Raw genomic sequence first — 16,272 nt, 5'->3', positions numbered from 1 at the left:
AGAAAACGTTAGAGCAATTGGGTTGGGCAAGTATGATTCTACATAACCAATACATGAAGAGGATCCATGAGGAGAGAGATAAACATCTTTCTCCTCATGGTTTCAGCATCAAGTACCAGCGGCAACATTTCCTACTACTAGCTGGAACCTTCCTCGTGACGTTTGAGGATTTATTCCTCCTCTATCGTCATGACAAGCTGGATGTCGGTCTAATGAGATGATGAACAATGTAAGTGTTACTAAAGCAATCTATGCTTAATGAACCGCCTAACTCATTGATACGCTGATTCATCTACATTACTCTTATGTGTAGACTTATGATTCAAGAAGGCAGGAGAGAGAATCCGAGAATTGGATTCCTCGACCCACGGGTCGTATGTGGGTCAGCGATCACTTGGTCTCCGGGGGAGGTCGAGAAATACATCACGGAGGCCATGGTCGCTCTCTGTGGATCGAAGGACTTTATTCTTCTACTGTATATCTACCGAGACCATTGAATGCTAGTTTGTATCTATACACACAATCAACACTGCATATACCTCGAGTCGATATACTACGACCCAGAGAGATATTCAGATCTGACAGACTTGTTGACAAGGGCGTTTGCGAAGTATGTTTTGATGGACGGGATTGTACGGAGAGATAAACCTTCAGTGACCCACCAATATCAGTTCCCGGTAATAATTCCTCTGTCGCACATCAATTTACCATTATAATATGCATTCCGTAGAACTAAATGTATCGTGCACAAATTTCTACAGTGTCACAGGCAACCGCAGGACACCAACCTCTGTGGGTTTTATGTTACCTAGTATATGTTTCAAATCGTTGGCTCTAGTCCACTAGTATATCCGCCGGTTAGTTTATAGTATATTAAAATGCATTTTTCATCGTTGTGTCTAACTATTTTATTTTTTTCTACAGACATATAAATTTTCTACAAATAATCTCTTGAAAGACTATCTTATGTATATTCAAAAACGGCTCATCCATTTCATACATACGGAGATCATAAAGGAGAGCGGTGAATTTCATGATCGCGACAACTTTAGAAGCCAAGGTTTGTAATTTCAACGGAAGCTGGTCATTTCAATATATTGAAAATGCTCGTATCTTGCAATCTATTGATGTATTATAACTTTATGGCTAATGATATAGAAAATGAAGCAAATGAATTTATTACTTCCTTTTAATTCAGTGTGCTAAAGCTAATTTTTTGGTTTATATATTGTGAGGCATGAGATTGACTAAGAATGAAAAATGCTTTGCAAATGTTGTGAGACATCATAATATTGACATTTTACTTCTATTTATGTGTATGACTTTGTATGATATGTATGACTTTATGACATTGAATGAAGATGTTCTATCTACTATGTGTATGATCTATTGTGTGTATAGATGTTTGCATGCAAATGATCTGTTGTGTATATGATATGTTTTCGATCTGTTATATACACTCAGTAATATATGAATTCAGTACTATATATATGAATGTACAGACAGTTCTAGGTCTACAACCGTCTGTACAAATGCACTACAGACGGCTCATGTCCCATAGTACAGACGGCTTGAAACTTGAGTCGTATGTATTATCTTATAGTACAAATGACTTGTTAATGGAGCCATTTGTACTGTTACTATATCACAGATTATTTGAAACTGGAGTCGTATATACTGCCCTATAGTACAAATGGCTTGTTATTGGAGCCGTCTATACTGTTATTATATCACAGATGAGCTGTTTGTGATATTCTATAGTAAAGACAACTCATTATTGGAGCCGTCTGTATAAATCTTTTATACAGATAGTTTAAAACCTATCTGTACAAATTTGATTTGTACAAACTCTTTTTTATAGATGGTTTGAAAAAACATCCTACACTGGGGTTTCAAACCGTCCGTAAAAATGTTTTCTCTAGTAATGTGTCAATCTAATTTACTCCCTCAGTTGCCAATACTTGATATTTTGTATGATGACACAATCTTCAAAATGCAGATTTAACCACTATTTTCTATTCATATAATTTTTCATATTTCCAATCTATACATATCGAAAGATATTGATGGTCATAACTTCAATAATTTGACAGGAAGATTATCCGAAAGGTCATGTATCTGTGGCGGGAGGGAGTATGATAATTTGTCAATAGCTAGAAAATTCAAGGGTACAAAGCACGACAATACCACTTCCATGTTATTACGGAGAAAAATGTTAGGACCAAGTGTTTATACAAAATACATTATTTGTGTCTTCAAAATGCGCGGGCATCTTTTTTTTGAAAAAAAAAATTCAAACTACGGAGTACTTTCCATCGTTCTCACTTGTAATCAACTACAGGTTAAGTCGTGCGATGAACTGACTAATGATGTGAATCAGTAGCAGCGACATATTTGTTCGGATGTTCAGCACTGCTCCAGTACGTAGCTGGAGGAGTTTGTCAGGCAAATCGCCCATCGGATGTAACACCCTACCCCATCGAGAACGGAAGCAAGACGTCTGGATCGAGGTGAACACATCAGTACACCACTACTGTATTAAACATTGAGTAGCCCTGCACATTGCTTGAGCTATATCAACATTTCACGGACAAGTTGGTGAATGGATATAGGAGGCATATCTCTATCTCTGAGTTCGATTATGTTATTTTCAAGTGTTTTCAGCGAATAACCACAAAGAGTACAAGAGCAAAACGTGATGTCTAGAGCATCTTTCAACAAACATTATTAACTACTCCAAGTTAGAAATCCGAAGAGTCCGAGTCTCTTACATCTGATGTGAGCTCTGTACCTTATTAACATTATTAACTACATTAGAAATCCTTCTTGTAGTAGCTAAGATCACACCAAGACAATATATTTGCTACCCTATGCCTATCGACCATCACCAGAGAGCGCCTTAGTTAGCAAGCAATTAGCACTACTTAAAAAAAATATTTTTACTATCGGCTCTAAAACCATCTTTATTGTCAGTTTTGGAGTCGAAAATAAGCAACAGACAGAGATAGTCCCCTGTTCGATAGTGATAATCTGTCTCTAATTCGATGTTTTATAGGTTGGAATTTTTTTAAACAAAATTGCACATGAGTCACGTGATTTTTCGTATGCTTGCGGTTCATGGTACTCGAATCCGGGACCTCTCAGCTCGCACGATATATCCTTACCACCCACCACACTAGTACTAGCGATAACAATAGCATATGCAATCTTTTTATATCTTCTGTCTAAAACTTTAAATTATTATTTAGACATCTAAATGACTTCAAATTAAAAAATATTCAAATACAAAGTTATAGATATCGTCGAGGGTTACAATAATCATATTATCATCATCCGACTTCGTATGAAGAAGTTATGAATTTTTTAAGATAAATTAGCATCTATTATTACTGTTAGTTCGTAACACGGATCGACAGTGATACTTGATGAACTATCACTGCTAATTCGTGGCTAGAGTCGACAGTGATGGTCAAGTTTTACTACCGGTTCATAAGAAGTACCAATAGTGATAGTCAAGTATCATTGTCGGTTCGTAGTTAAAACCGACTGTAATAGTCAAGTATCATTGCCGGTTCTTTTCGAATGGATTTTTAGTACCAGTCCTTAATACGAATCGATAGTGATGCTCCATCACTGCTGGTTCATAATAAATTGGCAATGATAGGTTGGCATATAAGACCTATTCTGTAGTAGTGTAGCTAGCAATCAAGTCTCCTTTCAATTTCAAGAATCAACCCATTCCCACATCTTTCTATTTTTTGGCAACAAAAATTTTAAACTCAAAAGATCAAAATAAGAAAAGTTATATATTCAAAAGTTTCAACTCAAAAAATTTCAAGGAAAAAATTACAATCCAAAATTTTCAAGTCAGAAGGTTACTAGGTGTGATCTCGGCTAATCGTCACCCCAAGAATAGGGCCACGGTTGACCAAGAGGTTGTGATTGGTCCCAGACCACCCCGAGCAATAAAAAGGGTCAACCTCATCCTCACGATGAAGTAGAGGAATTAAGACAAATTAGATTAAGGTTAGCTCGGGAGTAGCTTGAAGGACAAATCCATCGTCGGTCATCTGTGCCGGTCACTTCCGTGTGTCAACGCCATGACACGAGGAGATCAGTGATGATTCTACACCGATATCTTCACTTTCTGCATCACGTAGGTGGAGGTCCTCGCAGCCCATCTAGGCAACTCCAATCCGGTCAGTGATCCAATTAGGTATTCATATCATTAGGCTAGAAGTTCCTATGGGATCCTTACAATTTTAATGTTGATTAACTCTAATTAGATATAACATTTAGTATCAGAGCCAATCTAACATAATCATGAACCCTAAGCCCCGGTTAATAATGATCATGCCTTAGTTTATCCCTAATTGTCATGTTTTATGTCTCGGATTAATGATATTTAATGTTAATTGCTCATGATTTGCCTCTAATTATTGCTAGTGATCATGGATTCGGGGTTAATTTTAGTCATTTCTTCATGAATGCATCTCGAATCCATAGGCTTAGCATCAAGAAGGAGGGGAACTCATAAATTCATCTCAAACCCTAATTGTTTATCCGTTCTCCCCCAATCTGAAACCTTAAAAGTATGAAATCCCAAAGTTTTTGCCCCCATGTCAAGACCTCTAACCCCATAGACCCCAAATTGGGGAAGCATGTGAGTGGACAAACCTTTTGCTCATTGTTGTCGTCGTTGCCGCGGATGACCGCCACCTCCTTATGTTCCTTCTCATTGGCGGCACTCCTTCCTGGCATCTTGGGTTGGCCTTGCATGCACGACGACGCTGCGGTGGGGCGTGCCTCCTCTCTCACTGTGCACATGTCATGGGTGGCACTACTCCGCCGCCTTGTGTAGCGAAAATAGCTCATTTAGTTCATGATCGTGATTTTAGTGATTAATGACAATATAATCATCGGGACTAACGTGTTTGTAAAGAATATATATGATAGTAGGTCTCATGGATGCAATACATCAAAAAGTCATCGCAGCCAGGATAAAGTTTAATTGAATTAGAGAAGTCCTAGTAAGATTTGCCCCATCGGAAGATCTGGTGCAGAGGGGTTGAATTCACTAGAGTATTTTGTCCAGAGGCAAAGTGAAGGCTGATAACTTCACCGGATGGTTCGATGCTCTATGTGTTAAACTCACTAGAGTATTTCCGACAAAGGGGGCTGAGGACCTTACCGAATAGTCTGGTGATCTGCACTGAGTAACACCGGAGTATTTCTTGCAAAGCAGAATGCAAGTGCAGAAGACTAAAGATTAACCTACCAGAAGGTTCGGTGCTTAGTTTGTACACACTGGAGCATTTCTAGCAAATACGACTACAAGTGGTGAAGAATGAAGATCAACTCACTGGATAGTTCGATGATCACAGAGATAGTTACACTAGAGCATTTCCAATGAAAAGAAGAGAAGAGTCAACTCACCGGATATTCCAGGAAAAAGAAAATAAGGTTCAACTCAACAGATAGACCGGTGATCACAGAGATAGTTGCACCGGAGTATTTCCAGGGAAAAGAAGATAATGTTTAACTCACCGGATGGTCTAATATAAATGGAATGAACACTGGATGAATGGACCGGAGTATTTTACACAGAGAGGCTGCAAAGGCTCTGATGGCTCAAGATAACTCACTGGAAGGTCTGGTGATGGATTTGAAGGCACACAAGAGTTCCCTGTGTTCACAGAGGTATTGAGTGGAGTTTCAACGGCTAGTTTCTGAGTTTGTACTCACCGTATGATCCGCTGTTAATATTATTATTATCACCAGATCATCCGGTGTTAACAGTTTTTCTAAGCTATTGGGAAAACTACTAGTTGGCGGGTTTGAGGCTATAAATACATCTCCACTCAGTCATTTGATAGTGTGGTATGTTGCTGGAGTCTAGAGGAAACTCATACACACTTGAGAAGACATCCAAGCCACCAAAGTGCTTAAAGTGATCATCAAGGGTGATTAAGCACAAGATTAGAGAGTGTTTAGTGCTTATAGGCCTAGAGTGAATTGTAGCTAGGTGCTGCAGCTTGAAGAAGGGATCAAGGAGTAATCCTAGCGTGTACCGAGAGGTACACCGACACCTTGAAGTCTTGGTGACTCGCTGGCATCTTGGGTCTTAGTGGCTCAAGCTTGTTAACCCTCTGACTTTGTGTGGAACGGTGGCAAGACATGTGTACGGGGACGCAGAGACTCTTGCCTTTGTAGCTCAATCTTCGAAGTGGTCACAGTGGCAGGGGACCAGAAGAGAGGCTAGTAGTGAAATCTTGCCTTGGTGGCTTGGTGGCTCATCGTGCTTGAGACCTTGTCTTGGTGACTTGGTAGCGCAAAAGCCATGACCGGAAGAGACTTGGCAACCAGAAGCATATCCTTTGTGGAGCTCCAACGTGAACTAGGGGTGACATTCATGTCATCGATACTATGGGATAAAAATCCCTTGTGCTGAGTTTGTCTTTTTACATATTTACATTTCCGCATTTGTATACTTGCAATTTACCATGCTAGAGTAAGTTCAATTCTCTTGACCGGTAGAGTAGACACACTAGATAAATCTAGAGCACATTTAGATAGAAATTAAGATAGATTTATCTTGTGAAGTTTTTGGAGACTCTTTGGTTTATATTTCTAAGTGTCCTAATTCATCTCCCCCTTCTTAGGACTTCACCATTCCTCACACCCCGCTTCGATCATCCGCCGCCGCTCTACCACTCGCTTCCGCTGTGCACCTCGAGCACCGCCGCAGAACCACGGTGGCGTCGCGCTCTACACTCGTGTACCGATGGGTAGCTCTTAGGTAGCACCACGCTTTCCTCTCTCTTTCCCTCTCTTGCCAGTGACGAGTGTCGCTGGTGCTCTCGGACCTTCTTTCCTCTCCTGGCCGCACGGTTTTCTCGGAGGAGACGGAGAGGAATTAAGTTAGGGTTTGGTTTCGGGGGAGCGGCTGATGGGTTTTGTTCCAGCATTTTCAGCGACACATCGTCGGATCCCAATCGACGGCTCAGGTGAGTCCCTGCTCGGGTGGCTGGGCTAAGCACAAGGACAGGGGCCGGCACGGAGGGTCGAGTGGGCCAGCATCAACACTTGGGCCATGCCGTCGGTTTTTGGGCCGGCGCGCGTTTTGGACCATTTTCATTAAAGTTTGGGTGTTTTCTTTTATGAAATGAGTTTTCCAGTTATTTTATGCCTTTTTAATTTATGCATTGGATTTCTCAAAGAAATATAGCCCAAATTAATGATGTTTAATGCAAAAAAATATGATTAATTCTCTGGACGAATTGGAACCAACGGGGAGATTTTTTGGGTAATTTTTTTCGACCACAGTTGACTGATATTACTCAGCTAGACCATAAATAATGTTTAAGTGCATTCCGGGGATACGCTAAGATGGGATCAATTATTATGATTCTCCTGAGATATTTAGTTAAGGTATAATTTCTCACATGTCACTAGCTAAAACTTAAATCCCTGATATACCATTAGGCCCCACACGTCAGTGACTAAGGTGGCCCTATGCGTCATAGACACACGATAACATATCAGGGATTTGAGAGTTTTATTGGTGGCAGACAAGGAATTGCCCCTTTAATTAACTACTTCTATGCTATCAAGAATTTTCTTATGCTTCAATTTTGCCCTAAATTATGACCTTAAGTTTTTCTATTGTTTTCATTTTAGCTTTTATTTACTGTTAATTATGATATTATTTAATGCTTACACAATTAAGTAATGTTTAGTGCATATTAATTTTAATCATATGATTAAGCTTGCCTCTAATTCATATGTTTTGCTTTGAGACTTAATGTGATTATGATTAATTTTGTGGCTTATAGCTATATACTGACCAACGTCATTATGGTCATATATCATTTAATTGATTCTTAAATTAATTAAGTTATTGAGTCATCTTGTCTCAAGTATTTATATGATTATGATTGTGTTATTATTAAGTTGTTTATGATTAAGATGGAACCAACGAGAAGTCTTAATTGAAGATTTGAAGATGTTTGAGGATTATGTTATGGTATGATTGTATTCTGACTAACGTTGATTGTCATCATGTGTTATTTCCATAATTTCTCTAATCAAAATAGAGCCAACGTGAAGTTTTGGTTAGAGATTTTCATGATTATATTTTATGGCTTCTGGTTACACACTGACCAATGTTATTTGTGATCTTTTGTCATCTCCATTAGTGAACCCAGTTATTCTTTGTTTTTTGCCAAAAGGTGGTGCAAAGTTGGACGGTTGATTCTTTCCTCATATTAAGTTCTTTGTTTCTACTCAATGGTGAAGCGAATTGAAATTGTTAAGTTTTGTTTGTTAGCATGTTATTAACCTGATCAACATAGGATTAATTTTATGACAGACAATTATTCACTATTTTGTAGATACTAAAGTGAAGATTAGTGATATGTCCTTATTATCAATTCAGTCATAAGTTTTTTGGCAGTTTGTAGTACCTCAATAAGAAATAGAGTAACTTATTATTATTAGGATATTACTCTTGAGATTATGAGCATTGATTTCACACGCAAACATAATGATAATGACCAGCTCCCATTAGAGAAGCCATTAATGATTAAGGCATGATGTAAAATCAATGGAATTTTTAGTTTGCTAAAGACTAGTGGGAGCAATCCACAAATCTCCATTATGATCATACATTTTAGAATTTGGGGGAGCAACCCTTGAGCTAAAAATAAGATTATCTGACGTTGGTGGAGAATATTTTAAAGCTCATCAAAAGTTATTGCCAGTACACGGATCATAAGAGTACTCAAAAGTTATTGGAGCCCTTCTAATTCACTTCATTACGTCTGCAAGGATCAATAATGCAGAATGAGAGGTGAACTATGATTATGCCCATAAATATGTGCATTCATAAAGAAAGTCAGCTAATTACTAACATAAAAGACTGCATTAATGCTACTAACATTACGTCAATACCATGAAAGTTTTAAATCAAAAGTCTTAGAGAATGGATAGGAGGCTAATGTTGAAGCTGTTGGAAGTTTTCCATCAGTACTAAATTGTGTTTTCACCCTTCATTCTAATAAGTATCTTATGTCCCCGTTATGAGAAGTAATCTCCTTGTGTTTCTCTATAATACACTCTTATGAATTATTTGGGAGCATTAAGCAAATTATTAACTCTATTGACTTCACTTAAAGTGAAATATTTATGAGAGTTCATCGAAATTGTGGCATTGATGCTTATGCCACATTTTGAGGAAGAGAATGGAACATCTCATTAAGAAAGGAAATATTTCATTATGCGAAACATACCTATGACTATTTATTTAGTGTATTATCTCAACATCCGGTGAACTTACACACTTATACCAATGAGTTTTATGGATGAAAATATTAAAGACAATTGTGCATACATTTAGTCGGTATCCTAGCAAATCTTTGAGCTTAAGATACTTATGTGCATAGGATTGACAAGCTTTCATCCAAACTAGAAAGTGCTATTATTATTGTCAAAGTCATATCATTGAGTTTGTGAGCTCTAAGGCAAGGAAAATTGTACTTGAGGACAATCGGGCTTATGTTCCAAAAGTCTGAGAGATTAGCAATCCTTCATCTCCAAAAGTTTTTTCTCTATTTGATTCTGGATAATGTGAGCCTCACATAAAGGTAACTTAAGTTTTAACCTTAAGACCACATTAAGATCAATGGGAGTAAGTTTAATCTCTTAATTGTTTATATAGATGACATCTTGACATCTTGTTGACTATCAACAATAGGAATATTAATGTTTAAGATCCAAAGAGTTTTTTTCTTTCTGGGTATTAAGATTGTCTTGGTGATGCCTCTCATGTTTTGACTATTAAGATTCAGTAACACAGGTCCAATATTAAGGGAATTTACTTCGATCATTGAGGGCGATAAAAGTTTTTCTTACATTACCGCTGTCACTAACAATATGTATACTTAAGTTTGTATATGCCCTCATTTAATGTTTGTGTCGGTGTATTCAGAACCAGGGGTCCCTAAGTCCCGAGACCAGGCCGGCCATCCGCCACATGTCACCACCCTGCAAGGTAAGAAGAAGCTAAGTCCCGGGAGAAGGTGCTCGGGGCCGCCGCCTCTGGTTCCCGAGCACCCTAGTTCCCCGATGATCCGCAGAGCCCAAATACCAAGAAGGAAGTGCTCGGGAGAGAGTGCTCGGGGCTGGACGTGGCAGCCCCCGAGGACTCGGTGCCCCGAAGGTCCCACCGAAGTGCTCGGGAGAGAGTGCTCGGGGCTGCACGTGGCAGCCCCCGAGGACTCGGTGCCCCGAAGGTCCCACCGAAGTGCTCGGGAGAGAGTGCTCGGGGCTGCACGTGGCAGCCCCCGAGGACTCGGTTCCCCGAAGGTCTCACTCAAGTGCTCGGGGGAGAGTGCTCGGGGCTGCACGTGGCAGCCCCCGAGGACTCGGTTCCCCGAAGGTTCGCGCAAGATCATTCGACGACCCGAAGGGTCCTGTCGTCAGGGTGTCATCCAGTCAAAGGCCCAATGCCGCATTTAATAGGCACGCGCGGCCTGACATCCTGACATCCTGACATTCTCAGCTGCCCACGCCCCAGTGTCAGACCCTGCCATGCACTGGCAGGGGGGGCGTGGGTCCATTAAATGCACGGGTCCCGTCCCGTTTCATCCGGGTGCCTCGGGATAACGTTGCCAAGATCGAAGCGCTCCGTCTGCCACCCTGCCATAGCGGAAGAACAAGACAGGGTGGGCGCACCGGACACCTCTGAGGCTGTCCGGCGGGCCCCCTTTATGGCGCCCGAGGGCTTCCACAGTGGCGGGTGGTCGAATGCGCGCCGCATTTCTCCACCGCCCCTGTCACTTCGCCAAGATGAAATGATTACGCCTTTCTCCGTGGCACCTTGGCATTCGCATCCCCTCTTTCCCATTCAGGATATGTTGAGGTCGGCGCGCCTATAAAAGGAAAGGATGGAGAACACGTAAAAGAGGGACCGGAAGTGTGTGAAGAAGAGGACGCAGACGCTCGAACCAGCTCAAGCCAAGCTAGAACACGAGAGCCTCAAGCTCTTTGTAAACGGCTCTCCCCTTGGAACCAGATACATCCTTGAAGAATTCCCTTCAAGGACAAATATAGCGCTCACACAGGAGTAGGGTGTTACGCCTCCGTGCGGCCCGAACCTGTCTAAACCCCGGTGCACCCATTTTTCTCGCATTAGGGCGATCATCTCCCACCAGCCATCGCATTTGTTTCCGTTCCCGCTTATTTCCCAAACAAGCTTTTCCAGGATCATCCCCCCGGCCGAATCTCTAAAAAGGGGTCTCTCGGGATCCCTGCGACAGGAGTTCACCCTCCGACAGCTGGCGCGCCAGGTAGGGGGGAATATCCCTGGATTGTTTGTTTCACTTTTCTTTTCCAGGAAAAGATGGCCGGCGGGCACCGTCTCCAGCGTTCCGGCTCCACTTCCAGTGACGGAGAGCTGCCCGACGCCCGAGAAAGCCCCGTCGCTGCTGCGTACCAGCGGCAGCCGCCATCCACGTGCGCGGTTTTTCCCGCTCAAGGGGATCAAGGCGCTGGGCCCATCAGGGCCGCCGCCGCAGCTGCCGACGTACTTTCCGACCCCCAGCAGGTGGTCGGAACCCCGGCCGCTAGGTCCGCCTCTGGACCACGTCGGGTGCCGCCTCGGCGCAGGCTCGCTTTCAGCGAGGCCAGCCCAGGGAGCGCGCTGCTTGCAGCACATGCTCTCCTCAGGCACCCGCCCATTCAGGCCACGCCAAACACTCCGGAAGGCCGGTGGATACAAGATGTCGTCGCTTTGGTCGGCACTGCTCGTCGCCAGGTGCAGGCCAGGAGTCCTCGCGCCACTTCTCAGCATGGTGCCGCCAGAGCCGGCTCCTCAACGGGCAATACCCGCACGGGCCGAGGGGTCTCCAGGCGGAGCGCCGTCCCCCTGGCCGTGTCTGAAGCCCGGGACCTTCGTTTACACCTTGACGAGCGGAGGGGCCACGAGGATGCCCGAGTTACTCTCGAACGTCAGCGGGAGACCCGGCAGGGGGTTGGGGCAGAGGACCAGGCTTCCTCTCTCCCGGCCCGCGGCCACCGGGGATCCCCGGCTCGCCGCTTCTCGCCACCGAGGATCCCCGCTCGCGCTGCGGGGTACGGCACCGGTTGCCGTGCCTTCACCACCGAGCTCCGCCGGGTTAGGTGGCCTTCCAAGTTCCGCCCCGAGCTGCCGGAGAAGTACGACGGGTCCATCGACCCCGTCGAGTTCCTCCAGATCTACACGACGGCCGTCCAAGCGGCCGGAGGCAGCGAAAAGGTGATGGTAAACTATTTTCATGTTGCCTTGAGGGGTTCCGCCCGCTCTTGGCTTATGAACTTACCCCCAGGGTCTATCGGCTCCTGGGATGACCTGTGCCACCAGTTCGTGGCCAACTTTCAGGGCACGTTTACGCGTCCCGGTTTGGAGTGCGACCTCCACGCCGTCCAACAGCAGGAAGGGGAGACGCTACGGCGATTTATACAGCGTTTCAGCCAGGTTCGCAACACTATTCCGCGAGTGGCCCCCCATGCTGTTATTGTTGCTTTCCGGCAGGGCGTCCGTGATGAGCGGATGCTCGAGAAGCTAGGTACGCACGAGATCGAGACCACTGCGGAACTCTTCGCACTGGCCGATAAGTGCGCCAAGGCTGCGGAGGCCAGGGCGTGGCATGCTCCTCGCCCCGCTTCCGACCAGCCAAGTTCTTCCCGCTCTGATAAGCGGGAAAAGAAAAAGAGAAGGAAGCGCGAGGCCGCTCCCGTTGAGCCAGCCCAAGTCCCCGCTCACAGGGTGCCGCAAGAGCCCGATCATCGGCAAGAGCGTCGGCCAGGTGTCGATCGGCGCCCCGTCAGGGCCCCTGCTCGGGCTCCTCCTCGGGCCTCTGTGCCCGCGAGGGCCCCGGCACCGGCTAGGGCGCCAGCTCCAGCAAGAGCCCTGGCCCCTGGCCGAGCTCCTGTTCCAGCGAGGGCCCCCGCTCCCGCGGGGCCCGAGCCAGGTAAATGGTGTCCCATACACCTGACCAGATGGCACGACCTCACGGAGTGTCATACGGTCAAAGGACTCGTGGAGCAGCGCCAGAGGGAGCGCGACGAGTCCCGCGGAGGAGGCAATACCGAGGTCGTCCCCAACAACGCCGAGCTCGGCTTCCAGGAGCCCGAGCATGCGGTCGCCTTCATCGACGGGGGCGCTTACACACCCTGTTCGCGCCGTGGCATCAAGGTCATGCGACGCGAAGTGTGCTCGGCAACCCCAAGCGAGGAGGTCACAAGGCCCCTAAGATGGTCGGATACTTCGATCACCTTTAGCATGGCTGATCACCCCGCCAGTACTGCAGCCGTGGGACGGCTACCTCTGGTAGTATCCCCCACTGTCTGCAATGTCAAGGTCGGCAGGGTACTGATCGACGGTGGTGCTGACCTCAACCTCCTTTCTAAGGAGGCTTTTGAGAAGCTACAAGTATCTTCCCGACGCCTAAAGCCGTCACTCCCCTTCTGTGGAGTAACCCCCGGGCACTCCCTGCCCCTCGGGCAGGTTGAGTTGCCTGTCACGTTCGGGAGCCGGGACAACTTCCGCACGGAGTGCGTCCTCTTCGATGTCGCGGAGCTCCCTCTCCCCTACAACGCCATCCTCGGGCGTCCGGCGCTTGCCAAGTTTATGATGGTCGTGCATTATGCATACCTTACGATTAAGATGCCCGGCCCCGCAGGCTCTATCTCCGTGATCGCCGACTCCGGCGGCGCCGTCTCCTGCGCTGAACAATCATACATGGCTCTGGTCTCAGCGCAGGCCGAGGTTGATGGCTCTACAGGGGGCCCGGGACCCTCTTCATCCAGACCCCGACTCGCCGCCGACACCTCTGTTCCAACGAAGGAGGTCGAGGTGGGCGAAGACGCTACCCAGGTTGTCCGTATCGGCAGCGACCTGGGCAGCAAATAGGAAAGCGCGCTCATCGCCTTCCTCCGGGCTAACGTAGACGTGTTTGCCTGGCAACCGTCCGACATGCCCAGGATCCCTAGGGAGGTGATCGAGCATCATTTGGCCGTGCGTCCGGACGCCCGCCCAGTGAAGCAGAAGGTCCGGCGGCAGGCGCCAGAGCGCCAGGAGTTTATCCGCGAGCAGGTCAACAAGCTCCTCGACGCCGGATTCATCCGAGAAGTCCTCCACCCCGACTGGCTAGCAAACCCAGTCATCGTCCCGAAGGCCAACGGCAAGCTTCGCATGTGCGTGGACTACACCGACCTTAACAAGGCTTGTCCTAAAGATCACTTCCCATTACCTCGCATTGATCAAATTATAGATTCAACTGCGGGATGTGATCTTTTATGCTTCCAAGATGCAAACTCTGGGTATCACCAGATTCGCATGGCCGTAGGGGACGAGGAAAAAACTGCTTTTACTACCCCGGTGGGGACTTATTGCTACATGTCAATGCCTTTCGGCCTGCGCAACGCTGGATCCTCTTTCCAGCGCGCTATTCGTATCACTCTTAACTCGCAGGTTGGCCGCAACGTCGAGGCTTACATCGACGATCTCGTGGTCAAAACCCGAGACCGCGCCACCCTGCTCGAGGACCTTGCCGAGACTTTCAACAGTCTCCGCTCTACCCGCCTAAAGCTCAACCCGGAGAAATGTGTCTTCGGGGTGCCGGCGGGCAAGCTCCTTGGTTTCTTGGTCTCTGGCCGAGGGATCGAGGTCAATCCAGAGAAGATCCGGGCCATCGAGCAGATGCGACCCCCGGTTCGACTCAAGGAAGTCCAGCGCCTCGCCGGCTGCATGGCAGCCCTCGGGCGCTTCATCTCCAAGCTCGGGGAGCGAGGGCTCCCCCTCTTCAAGCTTCTGAAGAAATCCGGTCATTTTGACTGGACGCCGGAGGCCGAGCAGGCCTTCCGCGACTTAAAGAAGTACCTTACTTCGCCACCCGTGTTGGTGGCTCCTTCTCAAGGTGAGCCCCTGCTGCTCTACGTTTCGGCCACTCCTCAGGTTGTGAGCGTAGTACTGGTGGTGGAGCGCGACGAGTGTTCGGGGCCGGGTGCTGGGTCCCAGTTCCCAGAGGCCCCCGACCACTCACTTGTCCTCGCGGCTCCCCCTGGGCAAGGGGTCGAGCCCGAACACACTGCTCTTCCCAGCCAAGGAATCGAGCCCGAGTGCCCGGCCAGTCCCGACCATACCGCCGACCCTGGGGGCTGTGGCAGCCCCCCGGGTGGGGCCACCATCCGGGCCCGCCGGGTACAGCGACCGGTGTACTTCGTCAGTGAGGTCCTCCGGGAGGCCAAGACAAGGTATCCCCAGGCGCAGAAGCTACTCTATGCCGTGCTCGTCGCCTCCCGGAAGCTGCGCCACTACTTCCAGGCGCACAAGATCTCGGTGGTTACCACTTATCCACTGGGACCCATTCTCCGGAATCGGGAGGGCACTGGGCGCGTTGTCAAATGGGCGGTTGAGTTGGCGGAGTTCGACCTACACTTCGTCTGCCGCCAGGCAATCAAAAGCCAGGCACTCTCCGACTTCTTGGCAGAGTGGACGCACGTCCCCTGCGTCATCCCAGAAGAGATCTCTACCTATCCCGGGCGCGATGCGCCCGAGTACTGGGTTATGCACTTCGATGGCTCCCTCTCGCTGAAAGGCGCAGGGGCCGGAGTGGTTCTCACCTCCCCAACGGGTGAAGAGCTCCGGTACGTCATACAGTTGCAGTTCCGCGCATCCAACAACATGGCGGAGTATGAAGGTCTCATCGCCGGCCTCCGGGCTGCGGTGGGGCTCGGGATTCGTCGCCTCCTGGTCAAAGGGGACTCCCAACTGGTCGTCAACCAGGTATCCAAGGAGTACCAGTGCACGGATCCTCAAATGGCGGCGTACGTAGCTGCAGTCAGGAAGCTTGAGAGACGCTTCGACGGCCTCGAATTGCGGTATATCCCTCGCCGCGACAATGCTCCGGCCGACGAGCTCTCTCGCCTGGCCTCCTCACGTGCGCGCGTCCCTACCGGAGTCTTTGAAGAAAGACTCGCACGGCCTTCCGTCCTGCCTGCCGAACAGGATGAAGGGGAAACCTCGAACTCAATTCAGGGGACCCCGGCGGTGCCCTCAGTGGGAAGCCCCGTCAGGGCGCCGCCGTCCGGCGAGTGCGCTGTGCTCGCCGAATGTTCTCAAGATGCCTCGTGGATGTCTGACATCCGAGGGTACTTGAAAAAAAAGTTCCTACCCGAGGATGAGGCGTCTGCCGAAAGAGTTGCTCGGCAGTCCAGGCGTTATGCCATAGT

The sequence above is a fragment of the Phragmites australis genome, chromosome 9 (assembly GCF_958298935.1).
Source record: "Phragmites australis chromosome 9, lpPhrAust1.1, whole genome shotgun sequence".
In the NCBI taxonomy this organism is placed as follows: domain Eukaryota; kingdom Viridiplantae; phylum Streptophyta; class Magnoliopsida; order Poales; family Poaceae; genus Phragmites; species Phragmites australis.
The sequence above is the reverse complement of the archived record's forward strand: the minus strand, read 5'-3'. Positions refer to the sequence as shown.